Source organism: Moschus berezovskii, chromosome 3, assembly GCF_049115385.1.
Source record: "Moschus berezovskii isolate FMDL1 chromosome 3, NW_MosBer_1.0, whole genome shotgun sequence".
Lineage (NCBI taxonomy): Eukaryota > Metazoa > Chordata > Mammalia > Artiodactyla > Moschidae > Moschus > Moschus berezovskii.
The window spans coordinates 94090336-94106984 of NC_142462.1; positions in this window are offsets into that span (position 1 = coordinate 94090336).

Below are 16649 nucleotides of genomic sequence, written 5' to 3' on the forward strand. Positions count from 1 at the left end.
TCTAGACATAGAAATTCAAAAAGCAAATCAAAAAGAAATGATAGAAATATAAAACATTGTTAATAAAGAAAGAATCCATTTATAAGTTCACAAATAGACTTGACATGGCCAAGGAAAGCAAAGGTTAAAGATATTGCCAAAGAAATTTCACAAATAGATATGCAAAGAAAAAAAAAAGAACAGAATATACAGTATATTTTCAAAAGATAATTTCAAAAGATGTAATTAACATGAGTGTCAGTGAAATAATAGTAAGAGAAGAATGAGAGATTTGAGTAAAATAAATATTTAAAATAATAACGGTTTAAACATTTAAAAAACACTATATACCAATTTGGCAATCTCTTTCAAAAAATAGCAGAGAGAATACTTCCTAATTCATTCTGTGAGACCAGATTTACACTAATACCAAATCATACAAAGACACTACAAGAGAACTGCAAACCAATATCTCTCATGAATATAGATACAAAAATTTCCAACAAATACTAGCAAATTGAATCCAATTTTTAAAACTATTTATGTGAGGGAATTTCATTGTACAAGGTAGGATATGTCAAATGAATCTAGGTGTTTATAGTATATGAAAGGAATCAGTCAGTTTTTTGTTCACCTGAAAATATTTGCTTTACCTTCCTTCTTGATACTTTTGGCCAGTCTAAAATTTTAGATTGAAATTTTACATTATTTTCTGGTTTTCAACCTAATGTTAGGGATTATATTATCAGCCTAATTGTTAGATATGTGAGCTCTCCTTATTACTGAATGTTAAAATATCTTTTTATTTGGCTTCTGAAATTTTGAGCAATTAGATATTAACATTAAAGTTAATTTCCATAACAATTTGTACTTTGATTAGTTTTGGAAAATTCTTAGCATTTTATTTTTAGTTATTTCCTCTTGTGCATAGCCTCCACTTTTTCCTCTGGGATCTCAAATAACCTATATATTTATTTTTCCTCTTTCATCTTTTGGTCAATTGTTCACTTCACTTCTGTTTCATATTTCAAATCTTCAGTTTCCTGTGCTGCATTTTGAGTAGGTATTGTAGTTGTGTCTAACTTGAGTGCCAACTAGTTAGTAAATATTTAAATTTGGAACTATAAACACACATGCATGTGAAAAATGAGTATTTCCTGCTCTATCAGTAATCAAGGGTGTCACAATCATAAGTGACAACCATCCAGGGAACAGGAAAGAGAGAAATACCTGTGATCTAACAGCCATCAGATTGCAGCCACTTTCCTGTGGTGAACCCAAGGGAGTTTGCAGCTGCTGCTGCTGCTAAGTCGCTTCAGTTGTGTCCGACTCTGTGCAACCCCAGAGGTGGCAGCCCACCAGGTTCCCCCATCCCTGGGACTCTCCAGGCAAGAACACTGGAGTGGGGTGCCATTTCCTTTTCCAAGGGAGTTTAGGATATGAAAAAAAGCATATCTAGATATGGCTCTAGATAGCTGACATACACATGAAAGGAATGATTTCAGTGAACACAGAATCTCGCATCTTCCCATATATCAGTTCAGTTCAGTTCAGTTGCTCAGTATGTGTCCAACTCTTCGTGACACCATTGACTGCAGCACACCAGGCTTCCCTGTCCATGACAAATTCCCAGAGCTTGGTCAAACTCATGTCCATCAAGTCAGTGATGTCATCCAACCATCTCATCCTCTGTTGTCCCTGTCTCCTCCTGCCTTCAACCCTTCCCAGCATCAGTGTCTTTTCCAATGAGTCAGTTCTTTCCATCAGGTGGCCAAAGTGTTGGAGTATCAGCTTCAGCATCAGTCCTTCCAATGAATATTCAGGACTGATTTCCTTTAGGATGCACTGATTGGATCTCCTTGCAATCCAAGCAACTCTCAAGTCTTCTAAACACCACAGTTCAAAAGCATTGATTCTTTGATGCTCAACTTTATGGTCTAACTCTCACATCCATACATGACCACTGGAAAAACCATAGCTTGACTAGATGGGCCTTTGTCAGCAAAGCAACGTCTCTGCTTTTTAATATGCTGTCTAGGTGGGTCATAACTTTCCTTCCAAGGAGCAAGTGTCTTTGAATTTCATGGCTGCAGTCACCATCTTCAGTGATTTTGGCACTCAAGAAAATAAAGTCTCTCACTGTTTTCCAATGTTTCCCCATCTATTTGGCATGAAGTGATGGGACTGGATACCATAAGCTTAGTTTTTTGAATATTGAGTTTTAAGCCAGTTTTTTTTCACTCTGTTTCGCTTTCATCAAGAGGCTCTTTAGTTCTTCACTTTCTGTCATAAGGGTGGTGTCATCTGCCTATCTCAGGTTATCAATGCCTCTCCCTGAAGTCTTGTTTCCAGCTTCTGCTTAATCCAGCCCAACATTTCACACGATGTAATCTGCATATACATTAAATAAGCAAGGTGACAATATTACAGATCTGAACTACTCCTTTCCCAATTTAGAGCCAGTCCATTGTTCCATGTCTGGTTCTAAACGTTGCTTCTTGACCTGCATGCAGATTTCTCAGGAGGCAGGTGAGCTGGTCTGGTATTCCCTCTCTTGAAGAATTTTCCAATTTGTTTTGATTCACTCAATCAAAGGTTTTAATGTAGTCAATGAAGCAGAAGTTTTTTCTGGAATTCTCTTGCTTTTTCTACAATCCAACAGATCTTGTCTATTTGATCTCTGGTTCCTCTGCCTTTTCTAAATCCTGCTTGGAGTTCTTGGTTCAGGTACTGTTGAAGCCTTGCTTGGAGAATTTTGAGCATTACTTTGCTAGCCTGTGAGATGAGTGAAATTGTGTGGTAGTTTGGATTACCATTCCCTTCTCCAGGGGATCTACCCTAGCCAGGAAACAAACCTGGGTCTCCTGCATGGCAGACAGATTCTTTACCATCTCCTGCATTGCAGTCAGATTCTTTTCAGAATGCTTTTACCCACAGAGAAATTTTATTTGCTTCTAGTTAACAGCTTCTTTCAAGCATCACTTCCCCAGCTCCCCTTGCATAAAGGATTATACAGGCTTTGATACAGGCTTTGATACAGGCTTTCATTGGGTCAACCTTGCTGTTTACCTTCCATCTTGTTTTGTTTACCCTACTTCCTTCTTCTTGCATAGATGCCACCTCCTTAATTTAATGTTTCTTCCCATCCTTCCTTCTTTCATTCTTTTCTCCTTCCCTCCTTTCTTTCCTTTCTTCATTCCTCTTTTTCCTATTTTGAGTCAGAGAATTCCATTGGTTACTAGTAAGTACAGGAATGCACTAAAAATATATATATTGTGTAATTTTATAGGAGGGCTCCCAGAATATGTAGTTCACCAATAGAATGATAGCCTTTTCTTGACTGATTTTTGTAAAGATTACAGTTAATGGCATGACTTTGTTTGTATATGATTTATTTTCTACATATAATCAAGTTAAGAGCAGGAGAAATAGGGGAGGGCAATTTGGGGGAATATATATGGGAAAAGATTTTGCTATCCTCTGCTAATCCCCCTCTAAACATTTAATGGTAGAGGATAAAGTATAATATACAAATAATTACTATTCCTGATGATTACAATATGGTTCAGTATTCTCCAAACTTTAATTTCTGTGACATCTCTGTAAGGTAAGCATTAACGATGTTTATTACTACTCTATTATGGTTTAAGAAACTGAGTCCAAGAGTAGTTTTTTAATTTATTTATTTCATATTACACAGCTAATGGTGGTGTCAGAAGTCAAATCTAAGATAGTCTCTATTTATACTTCATGATTTATATAACTCATTATGTTTAAAAACAAATTAAACATCTAGGTGAGCATGAAGAAAGGAAAAGAAGAACAATGTGGTGAAATAGAACAGTTGCAAGGGCACTCTGGGTCAAACCTTGGAAGCCAAGTACATTAATCAAGATTTTGAACCCTGAAGGATATTGGGGGCTTAAAGTGATTCAGACAGATAATAGACTAGTCAAGAAACTACCCTAGCTGTTTATGAAGGTCACAAATAGTCTGCCCTATCAAAGAGACATGAATACACCCAATACTGGTGTCATATTTCAATGTGAAATAGAGCTAAATGGATAAAACCTACAATTGGAACCATTACACAATGTACAAGATAAAGGAGGAACTCATTTATTGCACAGAGGCGTACTGCAACTGGGCATAGCTAGATAATATGCAGTATGAATTAGCCTCCATGCATAAGTAATCCTACACCTATAATTCTCAACCAACTTCAAGGGAAGGGAGATAAAGATTCATTGTGACAGTAATGACTGTTAGGAATTGGGGCTTCTAGAGCAAATGAATTCAAATCAGTCTATTTTGAAATGAGGGATACTGAGGCATACTTCCTTGTTAAGCTGCTAAGAAAGAAGAAATCAGTCAAAGATATTCAGATTTTTCTGTCCTAAAAATAACATCTTGAGTTGAAAGCTTATCACAAGCAGTAGGCCAATGAAACCAAATAGTATTAGTCTTACAGCTAGCATTCTAGGTAAACTGCTTTAAAACTAGATGTTAGGGACTTCTATATGGATAGGATTTAGAAGAATTCAGGCAACTTTTGCGTCTATGGTAACACAAAAATATCCCAAGAGAAAAAATTTGTCAAAATGTTTTATGACCTAACAAAGATCAGGATGCAAAACCAAGTCAGTTCTAAAGAGAAATAACAATTTATATCTGGTGGCAGCCTCCATTCCTAAATAGATTTATCTGGTTTTTATTTACATCAGACAAAGGAGCAACCTGAACAGGTTAGCAGGAATATTTGGTGAATATATTAATGGTAGTACGGTTTGGCAGAATATAGAAGAGCATAAAAAGTAAACACAAGTGACCAGGCCTGAATAATCCACCCATATAGGGAAGAAGAAAGTGAAAGTTGCTCAGTCTTCTCTGACTCTTTGCAACCCCATAGACTATACAGTCCATGGAATTCTCGAGGCCAGAATACTGGAGTGGGTAGCCATTCCCTTCCCCAGGGGACCTTCACAACCAAGGATTGAACCCAGGTATACCGAATTGCAGGCAGATTCTTTACCAGCTGAGCCACAAGGGAAGAAGAAAGCACAGAGAAATTGAAGACCCTGTACATTTTTCCTGCACTTGAATTCTAGGATCCTGCTAGAGTTGAATTCTTATATGAATTAAAAATATGTAAATATTGCAGTTCAGATCTCTGTTGGACTATTAACAAGGTTCAACAACAACAGCAACCATATATCTAAGAACCTCTACCTATCCAAAGTTAAATAAGCGCAAAGCAAAAGATGTCCAAGCACATCATATTCAAATAGCTAAAAACCAAAGTCAAACACAACTAGAGAGAGAAATTACATAAAGGTAACATGATAAGGGAGTTGGTGATGGACAGGGAGGCCTGGCGTGCTGTGATTCATGGGATCGCAAAGAGTAGGACAAGACTGAGTGACTGAACTGAACTGAGCATGATAAGGATGATGACTGAATTTCACAAGAAACCATAAAAGAAAACATATGAAAATTTTGAGATGCTATAAGAAGAATTCAGTTCAGTTCAGTTCAGTTCAGTCGCTCAATAGTGTCCGACTCTGTGCGACCCCATGAATCACAGCACGCCAGGCCTCCCTGTCCATCACCAACTCCCGGAGTTCACTCAAACTCATGTCCATCAAGTCGGTGATGCCATCCAGCCATCTCATTCTCTGTCGTCCCCGTCTCCTCGCACCCCCAAACCCCCCCAGCATCAGAGTCTTTTCCAGTGAGTCAACTCGTCGCATGAGGTGGCCAAAGTATTGGAGTTTCAGCTTTAACATCAGTCCTTCCAAAGAACACCCAGGATTGATCTCCTTTAGAATGGACTGGTTGGATTTCCTTGCAGTCCAAGGGACTCTCAAGAGTCTTCTCCAACACCACAGTTCAAAAGCATTAATTCTTTGGCGATCAACTTTCTTCACAGTCCAACTCTCACATCCATACATGACCACGGGAAAAACCATTGCCTTGACTAGAGGGAACTTGGTTGGCAAAGTAATGTCTCTGCTGTTTTTTAATATACTATCAAGGTTGGTCATAACTTTCTTTCCAAGGAGTAAGCGTCTTTTAATTTCATGGCTGCAATCAGCATCCACAGTGATTTTGGAGCCCAAAAACATAAAGTCTGACACTGTTTCCACTGTTTCCCCATCTATTTCCCATGAAGTGATGGGACCAGAGGCCATGATCTTTGTTTTCTGAATGTTGAGCTTCAAGCCAACTTTTCATTCTCCTCTTTCAATTTCATCAAGAGACTTTTGAGTTCCTCTTCAATTTCTGCCATAAGGGTGGTGTCATCTGCATATCTGAGGTTATTCATATTTCTCCTGGCAATCTTGATTCCAGCTTGTGCTTCTTCCAGCCCAGCGTTCCTCATGATGTACTCTGCATATAAGTTAAATAAACAGGGTGACAATATACAACCTTGACGTACTCCTTTTCCTATTTGGAACCAGTCTCTTGTTCCATGTCCAGTTCTAACTATTGCTTCCTGACCTGCATACAGGTTTCTCAAGAGGCAGGTCAGGTGGTCTGGTATTCCCATCTCTTTCAGAATGTTCCACAGTTTATTGTGATCCACACAGTCAAAGGCTTTGGCATAATCAATGAAGCAGAAATAGATGTTTTTCTGGAACTCTTGCTTTCTCCATGATCCAGCAAATGTTGGCAATTTGATCTCTGGTGCCTCTGCCTTTTCTAAAACCTGCTTGAACATCTGGAAGTTCACAGTTCACATATTGCTGAAGCCTGGCTTGGAGCATTCTTTGGCATTCCCTTTCTTTGGGATTGGAATGAGGACTGACCTCTTCCAGTCCTGTGGCCACTGCTGAGTTTTCCAAATTTGCTGGCATATTGAGTGCAGCACTTTCACAGCACCATCTCTCAGGATTTGAAATAGCTCAATTGTAATTCCATCACCTCCACTAGCTTTGTTCGTCGTGATGCTCTCTAAGGCCCACTTGACTTCACATTCCAAGATGTCTGGCTCCAGGTGAGTGATCACGCCATTGTGATTATCGTCATCGTCAAGATCTTTTTTGTATAGTTCTTCTGTGTATTTTTGCCACCTCTTCTTAATATCTTCTGCTTCTGTTAGGTCCATACCATTTCTGTCCTTTATCGAGCCCATCTTTGCATGAAATGTTCCCTTGGAATGTCTAATTTTCTTGAAGAGATCTCTTGTTTTTCCTATTCTGTTGTTTTCCTCTATTTCTTTGCATTGATCACTGAGGAAGGCTTTCTTATCTCTCCTTGCTATTCTTTAGAACTCTGCTTTAATATAATTTTCCTAATCTGCTGTTTCCCAATTCTTTATTTACTTTCCTCATTTTGATGAATAAAACATATTTTTGATAGACATTTTACTTAACACAGACTTTTTTTAAGTAAAATGTCTATCAAAAATATGTTTTATTCATCAAAATGAGGAAAGTAAATAAAGAATTGGGAAACTGCAGATTTGGAAAACTATATTATGTATATTATTAATATTCACATGAGTTTTAATAAATAAAAAATATATGGATATGACATAGAAATTGTATTCTGAAAGTATAAACAATCTTTATAAATTGATGACTAACAGTCAAACAGTTCCCACAGGAGCAAACAACAAAAACGTGCATTTCACAAAGAAAATTATGAATATGGCCAATAAGCAGAGGAAGTTGTGGGCAGTGTCAGTAGAAAAAAATAAAACCATAAAAAGATACCATTATATACTCCATCAAAATTAAAAATATCCCTAATATGTTAAAAAGCCAAAATATTAAAAGTTATGGCATATAAAATTTTAGCAAGAGTATAGAGCCAAGGAACTCAAACTTTTATCAGTTCAGTTCAGTTCAGTCACTCAGTTGTGTCCAACTCTTTGCAACCCCATGAACCACAGCACTCCAGACCTCCCTGTCCATCAACAACTCCTGAAGTCTACTCAAACACATGTCCATTGAGTCGGTAATGCCATCCAACCATCTCATCCTCTATCATCCCCTTCTCCTCCTCCCCTCAATCTTTCCCAGCATCAGGGTCTTTTCAAATGAGTCAGGTCTTTGCATCAGATGGCCAAAGTATTGGAGTCTCAGCTTCAACATCAATCCTTCCAATGAACACCCAGGACTGACCTCCCTTAGGACTGACTGGTTGGATCGCCTTGCAGTCCAAGGGACTCTCAAGAGTCTTCTTTAGGATTTTCTGTGTAGAGGATCATGTCATCAGCGAACAGTGAAAGTTTAACTTCTTCTTTTCCAATTTGTATTCCTTTTATGTCTTTTTCTGCTCTGATTGCTGTAGCCAAAACTTCTAGAACTATGTTGAATAGTAGTGGTGAGAGTGGGCACCCTTGTCTTGTTCCTGACTTTAGGGGAAATGCTTTCAGTTTTTCACCGTTGAGGATAATGTTTGCTGTGGGTTTGTCATATATAGCTTTTATTATGTTTAAGTATGTCCCTTCTATTCCCACTTTCTGAAGGGTTTTTATCATAAATGGATGTTGAATTTTGTCGAAGGCTTTCTCTGCATCTATTGAGATAATCATATGATTTTTATTTTTCAGTTTGTTAATGTGTTGTATTACGTTGATTGATTTGCGGATATTGAAGAATCCTTGCATTCCTGGGATAAAACCTACTTGGTCATGATGTATGATCTTCTTAATGTGTTGTTGGATTCTGATTGCTAGAATTTTGTTAAGGATTTTTGCATCTATGTTCATCAGTGATATTGGCCTTAGTTTTTTTTTTTTTTTGAGGGATCTTTACCAGGTTTTGGGATTAGGGTGATGGTGGCCTCATAGAATGAGTTTGGAAGTTTCCCTTCCGCAGCAATTTTCTGGAAGAGTTTCAGTAGAATAGGTGTTAGCTCTTCTCTAAATTTTTGGTAGAATTCAGCTATGAAGCCGTCTGGACCTGGGCTTTTGTTTGCTGAAAGATTTCTGATTACAGCCTCTAGTTACGTGCTTGTGATGGGTCTATTCAGATTTTCTATTTCTTCCTGGTTCAGTTTTGGAAAGGTGTACTTTTCTAGGAATTTGTCCACTTCTTCCAGGTTATTCATTTTGTTGCCATATAATTGTTGATAATATTCTGTAATAATCCTTTGTATTTCTGTGTTGTCGGTTGTGATCTCTCCATTTTCATTTCTAATTTTATTGATTTGGTTCTTCTCCCTTTGTTTCTTGATGAGTCTGGCTAGTGGTTTGTCAATTTTATTTACCTTCTCAAAGAACCAGCTTTTGGCTTTGTTGATTTTTGCTATGGTCTCTTTTGTTTCTTTTGAATTTATCTCTGCCCTAATTTTTATGATTTCTTTCCTTCTACTAACCCTGGGGTTCTTCATTTCTTCCCTTTCTAGTTGCTTTAGATGTAGAGTTAGGTTATTTAGTTGACTTTTTTCTTGTTTCTTGAGGTGTGCTTCTATTGCTATGAACTTCCCCCTAGCACTGCTTTTACAGTGTCCCAGAGGTTTTGGGTTGTTGTGTTTTCATTTTCGTTCATTTCTATGCATATTTTGATTTCTCTTTTGATTTCTTCTATGATTTGTTCATTTATCTGCAGTGTGTTGTTCAGCCTCCATGTGTTGGCATTTTTATAGTTTTTCTCCTGTAATTGAGATGTAATCTTGCTGCATTGTGGTCAGAAAAGAAGTTTGGAATGATTTAAATTTTTTTGAATTTACCAAGGCTAGATTTATGGCCCCGGTTGTGATCTATCCTGGAAAAGGTTCCATGTGCCCTTGAGAAAAAGGTGAAATTCATTGTTTTGGGGTGAAATGTCCTATAGATATCTATTAGGTCTAACTGGTCTATTGTATCATTTAAAGTTTGTGTTTCCTTGTTAATTTTCTGTTCAGTTGATCTATCCATAGATGTAAGTGGGGTATTAAAATCTCCTACTATTATTGCATTGTTGTTAATTTCCCCTTTCATACTTGTTAGTAATTGTCTTACATATTGCGGTGCTCCTATGTTGGGTGCATAAATATTTATAATTGTTATATCTTCTTCTTGGATTGATCCTTTGATCATTATGTAGTTTCCTTCTTTGTCTCTTTTCACAGCCTTTGTTTTAAAGTCTATTTTATCGGATATGAGTATTGCAACTCCTGCTTTCTTTTGGTTTCTATTTGCATGGAATATCTTTTTCCAGCCCTTCACTTTCAGTCTGTATGTGTCACTCGTTTTGATGTGGGTCTCTTGTAGACAACATATATGGGGGTCTTGTTTTTGTATCCATTCAGCCAGCCTTTGTCTTTTGGTTGTGGCATTCAACCCATTTACGTTTAAGGTAATTATTGGTAAGTACGATCCCGTAGCCATTTTCTTTATTGCTTTGGGTTTGAGTTTATACACCCTTTCTGTGTTTCCTGTCTATAGAAGATTCTTTTTCATTTGTTGGAGAGCTGGTTTGGTGATGCTGAATTCTCTCAGCTTTTGCTTGTCTGTAAAGCTTTTGATTTCTCCTTCATATTTGAATGAGATCCTTGCTGGGTACAGTAATCTGGGCTGTAAGTCATTTTCTTTCATCACTTTAAGTATGTCTTGCCATTCCCTCCTGGCCTGAAGAGTTTCTGTTGAAAGATCAGCTGTTATCCGTATGGGAATCCCCTTGTGTGTTATTTGCTCCTTTTCCCTTGCTGCTTTTAATATTTGTTCTTTGTCTTTGATCTTTGTTAATTTGATTAATATGTGCCTTGGAGTATTTCGCCTTGGGTTTATCTGTTGGGGGATCTCTGGGTTTCTTGGACTTGGGTGATTATTTCTTTCCCCATTTTAGGGAAGTTTTCAATTATTATCTCCTCAAGTATTCTCTCATGGTCTTTCTTTTTGTCTTCTTCTGGGACTCCTATGATTCGAATGTTGGAGTGTTTAACATTGTCCCAGAGGTCTCTAATATTGTCCTCATTTCTTTTAATTCATTTTTCTTTTTTCCTCTCTGTTTCATTTATTTCTACAATTCCATCTTCTAGCTCGCTTATCCTGTCTTCTGCCTCTGTTATTCTACTCTTTGTTCCCTCCAGAGTGTTTCTGATCTCATCTATTGCATTATTCATTGTATATTGACTCTTTTTTATTTCCTCTTAGTCCTTATTAAACCTTTCTTCCATCTTCTCAATCCTTTTCTCCAGGTTATTTATCTGTAACTTCATTTTGCTTTGAAGATTTTGAATCATTTTCACCATCAAAATTTGAAATTCTTTATCAGGTTCAGTTCAGTTCAGTTCAGTTCAGTCTCTCAGTCGTGTCCGACTCTCCGCGACCCCATGAATCACAGCACGCCAGGCCTCCCTGTCCATCACCAACTCCCGGAGTACACTCAAATTCATGTCCACAGAGTTGGTGATGCCATCCAGCCATCTCATTCTCCGTCGTCCCCTTCTCCTCCCGCCCCCAACCTTTCCCAGCATCAGAGTCTTTTCCAGTGAGTCAACTTGTCGCATGAGGTGGCCAAAGTATTGCAGCTTCAGCTTTAGCATCAGTCCCTCCAATGAACATCCAGGATTGATCTCCTCTAGAATGGACTGGTTGGATCTCCTTGCAGTATAAGGGACTCTCAAGAGTCTTCTCCAACACCACAGTTCATAAGCATCTATTCTTCGGCGATCAGCTTTCTTCACAGTCCAACTCTCACATCCATACATGACCACGGGAAAAACCATTGCCTTGACTAGACGGACCTTGGTTGGCAAAGTAATGTCTCTGCTTTTTAATATACTATCAATGTTGGTCATAATTTTCCTTCCAAGGAGTAAGCGTCTTTTAATTTAATGGCTGCAATCAGCATCTTCTGATTTTGGAGCCCCCAAAAATAAAGTCTGACACTGTTTCCACTGTTTTTCCATCTATTTCCTATGAAGTGATGGGACCAGATGCCATGATCTTTGTTTTCTGAATGTTGAGCTTCAAACCAACATTTTCACTCTCCTCTTTCACTTTCATCAAGAGGCTTTTGAGTTCCTCTTTTATCAGGTAGATTCCCTATATCTTCCTCCTTTGTTTGTGTTGGTGGGCATTTATCTTGTTCTTTTACTTGCTGGGTATTTCTCTGCCTCTTCATCTTGCTTATATTGCTTTGCTTGGGGTGGCCTTTCCCTCTTCTGGCAGTTTGTGGAGTACTCTTTATTATGTAGTTTCCTCGCTGTGTGTGGGGTTGGATGGGTGACTCGTCAAGGTTCCCTGGTTTGGGAAGCTTGTGTCGATGTTCTGGTGGGTGGAGCTGGATTTCTTCTCCCTGGAGTGCAATGAAGTGTCCAGTAATGCGTTATGAGATGTCAGTGGTTTTGGAGTGACTTTGGGCAGCCTGTATATTGAAGCTCAGGGCTATTTTCCTGTGTTGCTGGAGAATTTGTCTGGTATGTCTTTCTCTGTAACTTGCTGACCCTTGGATGGTGCTTGGTTTTAGTGTAGGTATGGAGACGTTTGATGAGCTCCTATTGATTAATGTTTCCTGGAGTCAGGAGTTCTCTGGTGTTCTCAGGATTTGGGCTTAAGCCTCTTGCCTCTGGTTTTTGGTCTTATTCTTGGAGTAGCCTCTAGACTTCTCTATCTGTCATTTCCAAGGTGGTTCCCTCTGTTTTAGCTTCTGTTTGCTGGTCTTTTCAGTGTCTAATTTCTGCCCTGACACTAGGGTGTGGATGGACACTTTTTAAGGCTCAGTTCTTCAGTCCTGTTCTGGGAAGGGAGGAATACTGCAGACAAATATCTCTGGCATCTGTGGGGAGTGCTCGCAGCGTCTCGGCCACACTGGGTTTGCCTCCGCTCACAGCGCGTGTGCTGTCCCAGTCTACACTGCACAGGCTCTAGGTTGCTCTGCCAGGAATTGTCCGAGGCCGGCGCTGGGTTGTATGCACTTCCCAGGTCTGAGCGGCTCAAGTTCAGGTTCTCAGGTACTCCACAAAGGTGCAGACTTGGTTGGGCCTGCATTTTGTGCCCTCCCCAGTCCGAGCAGCTCAGGTGACCAGCTGTTTGGCGAGCATGGTCGCTGCGACTTATCGCCTCCCCAGTCCCTGCCACTTGGTTTTCTGGGTGTACAACTGGCGCACCTTCTCAGGCGGATATCGACCGGCCCGAGCCCAAGAAGTCTTGATTAGCAATGAAGCCTGCCTGCAGTTTGGTATTGGATGCCTTTCTGGGGCCGCGGTTTCCCCCTCTGGCTCTGGCTGCCCTGCCTTGCCTGGCTCGGTGGGGGGATGGGGGATGGGCCGACCACAGGTGGCTTGCTCTGCTCAGTCCTTTGTTCTGTGAGCGGGGCTGGCGGAGTCTTAGGTTAGAGCTTTCTGCCTTTTCATGGGAAGCTATCCCAGTTTGCTTTGCTATCCCCAGTTCTCTCAGATTGTTCTCGCGGCATTCAAGCCCAGTCCTCTCTCTAAGCAGTTCAGCTGGCTCCTCCCTGCCCAGCCCCCACTTGCTAATGGTGTATGCAGGCGTCGGCACTGCTTCTCCACTGGGAGTTACCTTTTGGGGGGTAATCTGTGGATTTTAATTATTTCTTTCTTTTTCCTCCCAGTTATGTGGCCCTCTGAGTTTCCCAGGCTTGCCACAGATTCACCAGTGAGAGTGTTTCCTGGTGTTTGGAAACTTCTCTCTTTTTAAAGCCTCCCTTCCCAGGACGGAGCTCCGTCCATACTTCTTTTGTCTCTCTTTTTATCTTTTATGTTTTTTCCTACCTCCTTTCGAAGACAATGGGCTGCTTTTCTGGGTACCTGATGCCCTCTGCCAGCATTCAGAAGTTGTTTTGTGGACTTTACTCCGGGTACAAATGTTCTTTTGATGAATTTGTGGGGGAGAGAGTGGTCTTGCTGTCCTATTCCTCTGCCATCTTATTCTGCTGGAAGATTTTTGATTACAGCCTCTAGTTCTGTGCTTGTGATGGGTCTGTTCAGATTTTCTATTTCTTCCTGGTTCAGTTTTGGAAAGGTGTACTTTTCTAGGAATTTGTCCATTTCTTCCAGATTATTCATTTTATTGCCATATAATTGCTGATAGTATTCTCTAATAATCCTTTGTGTTTCTGTGTTGTCAGTTGTGATCTCTCCATTTTCATTTCTAATTTTATTGATTTGGTTCTTCTCCCTTTGTTTCTTGATGAGTCTAGCTAGTGGTTTGTCAATTTTATTTACCTTCTCGAAGAACCAGCTTTTGGCTCTGTTGATTTTTGCTGTGGTCTCTTTTGTTTCTTTTGCATTTATTTCTGCCCTAATTTTTACGATTTTTTTCCTTCTACTGACCCTGGGGTTCTTCATTTCTTCCTTTTACACAGAAAATCCTAAAGACTCTACCAGAAAACTACTAGAGCTAATCAATGAATTTAGTAAAGTTGCAGGATATAAAATCAGCACACAGAAATCCCTTGCATTTCTATACACTAATAATGAGAAAATAGAAAGAGAAATTAAGGAAATGATTCCATTCACTGTTGCAACGAAAAGAATTAAATACTTAGGAATATATCTACCTAAGGAAACAAAAGACTTTTACATAGAAAACTATAAGACACTAGTGAAAGTAATCAAAGAGGACAGTAATAGATGAAGAAATATACCATGTTCATGGATTGGAAGAATAAATATTGTAAAAATGAGTATACTACCCAAAGTAATTTATACATTCAGTGCAATGCCTATCAAGCTACCAATGATATTTTTCACAGAGCTAGAACAAATAATTTCACAATTTGTATGGAAAAACAAAAAACCTCGAATAGCCAAAGCAATCTTGAGGAAGAAGAATGGAACTGGGGGATTTAACCTGCCAGACTTCAGGCTCTACTACAAAGCCACAGTCATCAAGACAGTATGGTACTGGCATAAAGATAGAAATATAGATCAATGGAACAAAATAGAAAGCCCAGAGATAAATCCACACACCTATGGACACCTTATCTTTGACAAAGAAGGCAAGAATATACAATGGAAAAAAGACAGTCTCTTTAACAAGTGGTGCTGGGAGAACTGGTCAGCCACTTGTAAAAGAATGAAACTAGAACACTTCCTAACACCATACACCAAAATAAACTCAAAATGGATTAGAGAGCTAAATGTAAGACCAGATTTTATAAAACTCCTAGAGAAGACCGTAGGCAAAACACTCCGACATAAATCACAGCAGGATCCTCCAAGACCCACTTCCCAGAATATTGGAAATAAAAGCAAAAATAAACAAATGGGACCTAATTAAAATCAAAAGCTTCTGCACAGCAAAAGAAACTATAAGTGAGGTGAAAAGACAGCCTTCAGAATGGGAGAAAATAATAGCAAATGAAGCAAATGATAAAGGATTAATCTCAAAAATATACAAGCAACTCCTGCAGCTCAATTCCAGAAAAGTAAATGACCCAATCAAAACATGGGCCAAAGAATTAAACAGATATTTCTCCAAAGAAGACATAAAGATGGCTAACAAACACATGAAAAAATGCTCAACATCCCTCATAATCAGAGAGATGCAAATCAAAACCACAATGAGATACCATTTCACACCAGTCAGAATGGCTGCTATCCAAAAGTCTACATGCAATAAATGCTGGAGAGGATGTGGAGAGAAGGGAACCCTCTTACACTGTTGGTGGGAATGCAAATTAGTACAGTCACTATGGAGAACAGTGTGGAGATTCCTCAAAAAACTGGAAATAGAACTGCCATATGATCCAGCAATCGCACTCCTGGGCATACACACCGAGGAAACCAGAATTGGAAGAGACACATGCACTCCAATGTTCATCGCAGGACTGTTTATAATAGCCAGGACATGGAAGCAACCTAGATGTCCATCTGCAGACGAATGGATAAGAAAGCTTTGGTACATATACACAATGGAGTATTACTCAGCCATTAAAAAGAATGCATTTGAATCAATTCTAATGAGGTGGATGAAACTAGAGCCTATTATACAGAGTGAAGTAAGCCAGAAAGAAAAACACCAATACAGTATGCTAACGCATATATATGGAATTTAGAAAGATGCAAATGATAACCCTCTATACGAGACAGCAAAAGAGACACAGATGTATACAACAGTCTTTGGGACTCTGTGGGAGAGGGTGAGGGTGGGAAGATTTGGGAGAATAGCATTGAAACATGTATATTGTCATATGTGAAACGAATTGCCAGTTCAGTGTCGATGCATGTTACAGGATGCTCGGGGCTGGTGTGCCGGGATGACCCAGAGGGAGGATAAAGGGAGGAGGGAGGTGGGAAGGGGGCTTAGGAAGGTGAACTCATGTACACCTGGGGCGGATACATGTCAATGTATTGCAAAACCAACCAATATAATATTATAAAGTAATTAGCCTCCAATAAAAAAAAATTAAAAAATAAAATAGTCTTCTGCAACACCACAGTTCAAAAGCATCAACTCTTTGGAAATTAACTTTCTTTATAGTCCTACAAGACCTTTTAGAACTAACACCCAAAAAAGATGTCCTTTTCATTATAGGGGACTGGAATGGAAAAGTAGGAAGTCAAGAAACACCTGGAGTAACTGGCAAATTTGGCCTTGGAGCACGGAATGAAGCAGGGCAAAGGCTAATAGAGTTTTGTCAAGAGAATGCACTGGTCATAGCAAACACCCTCTTCCAACAACACAAGAGAAGACTCTACACATGGACATCACCAGATGGTCAACACCGAAATCAGATTGATTATATTCTTTGCAACCAAAGATGGAGAAG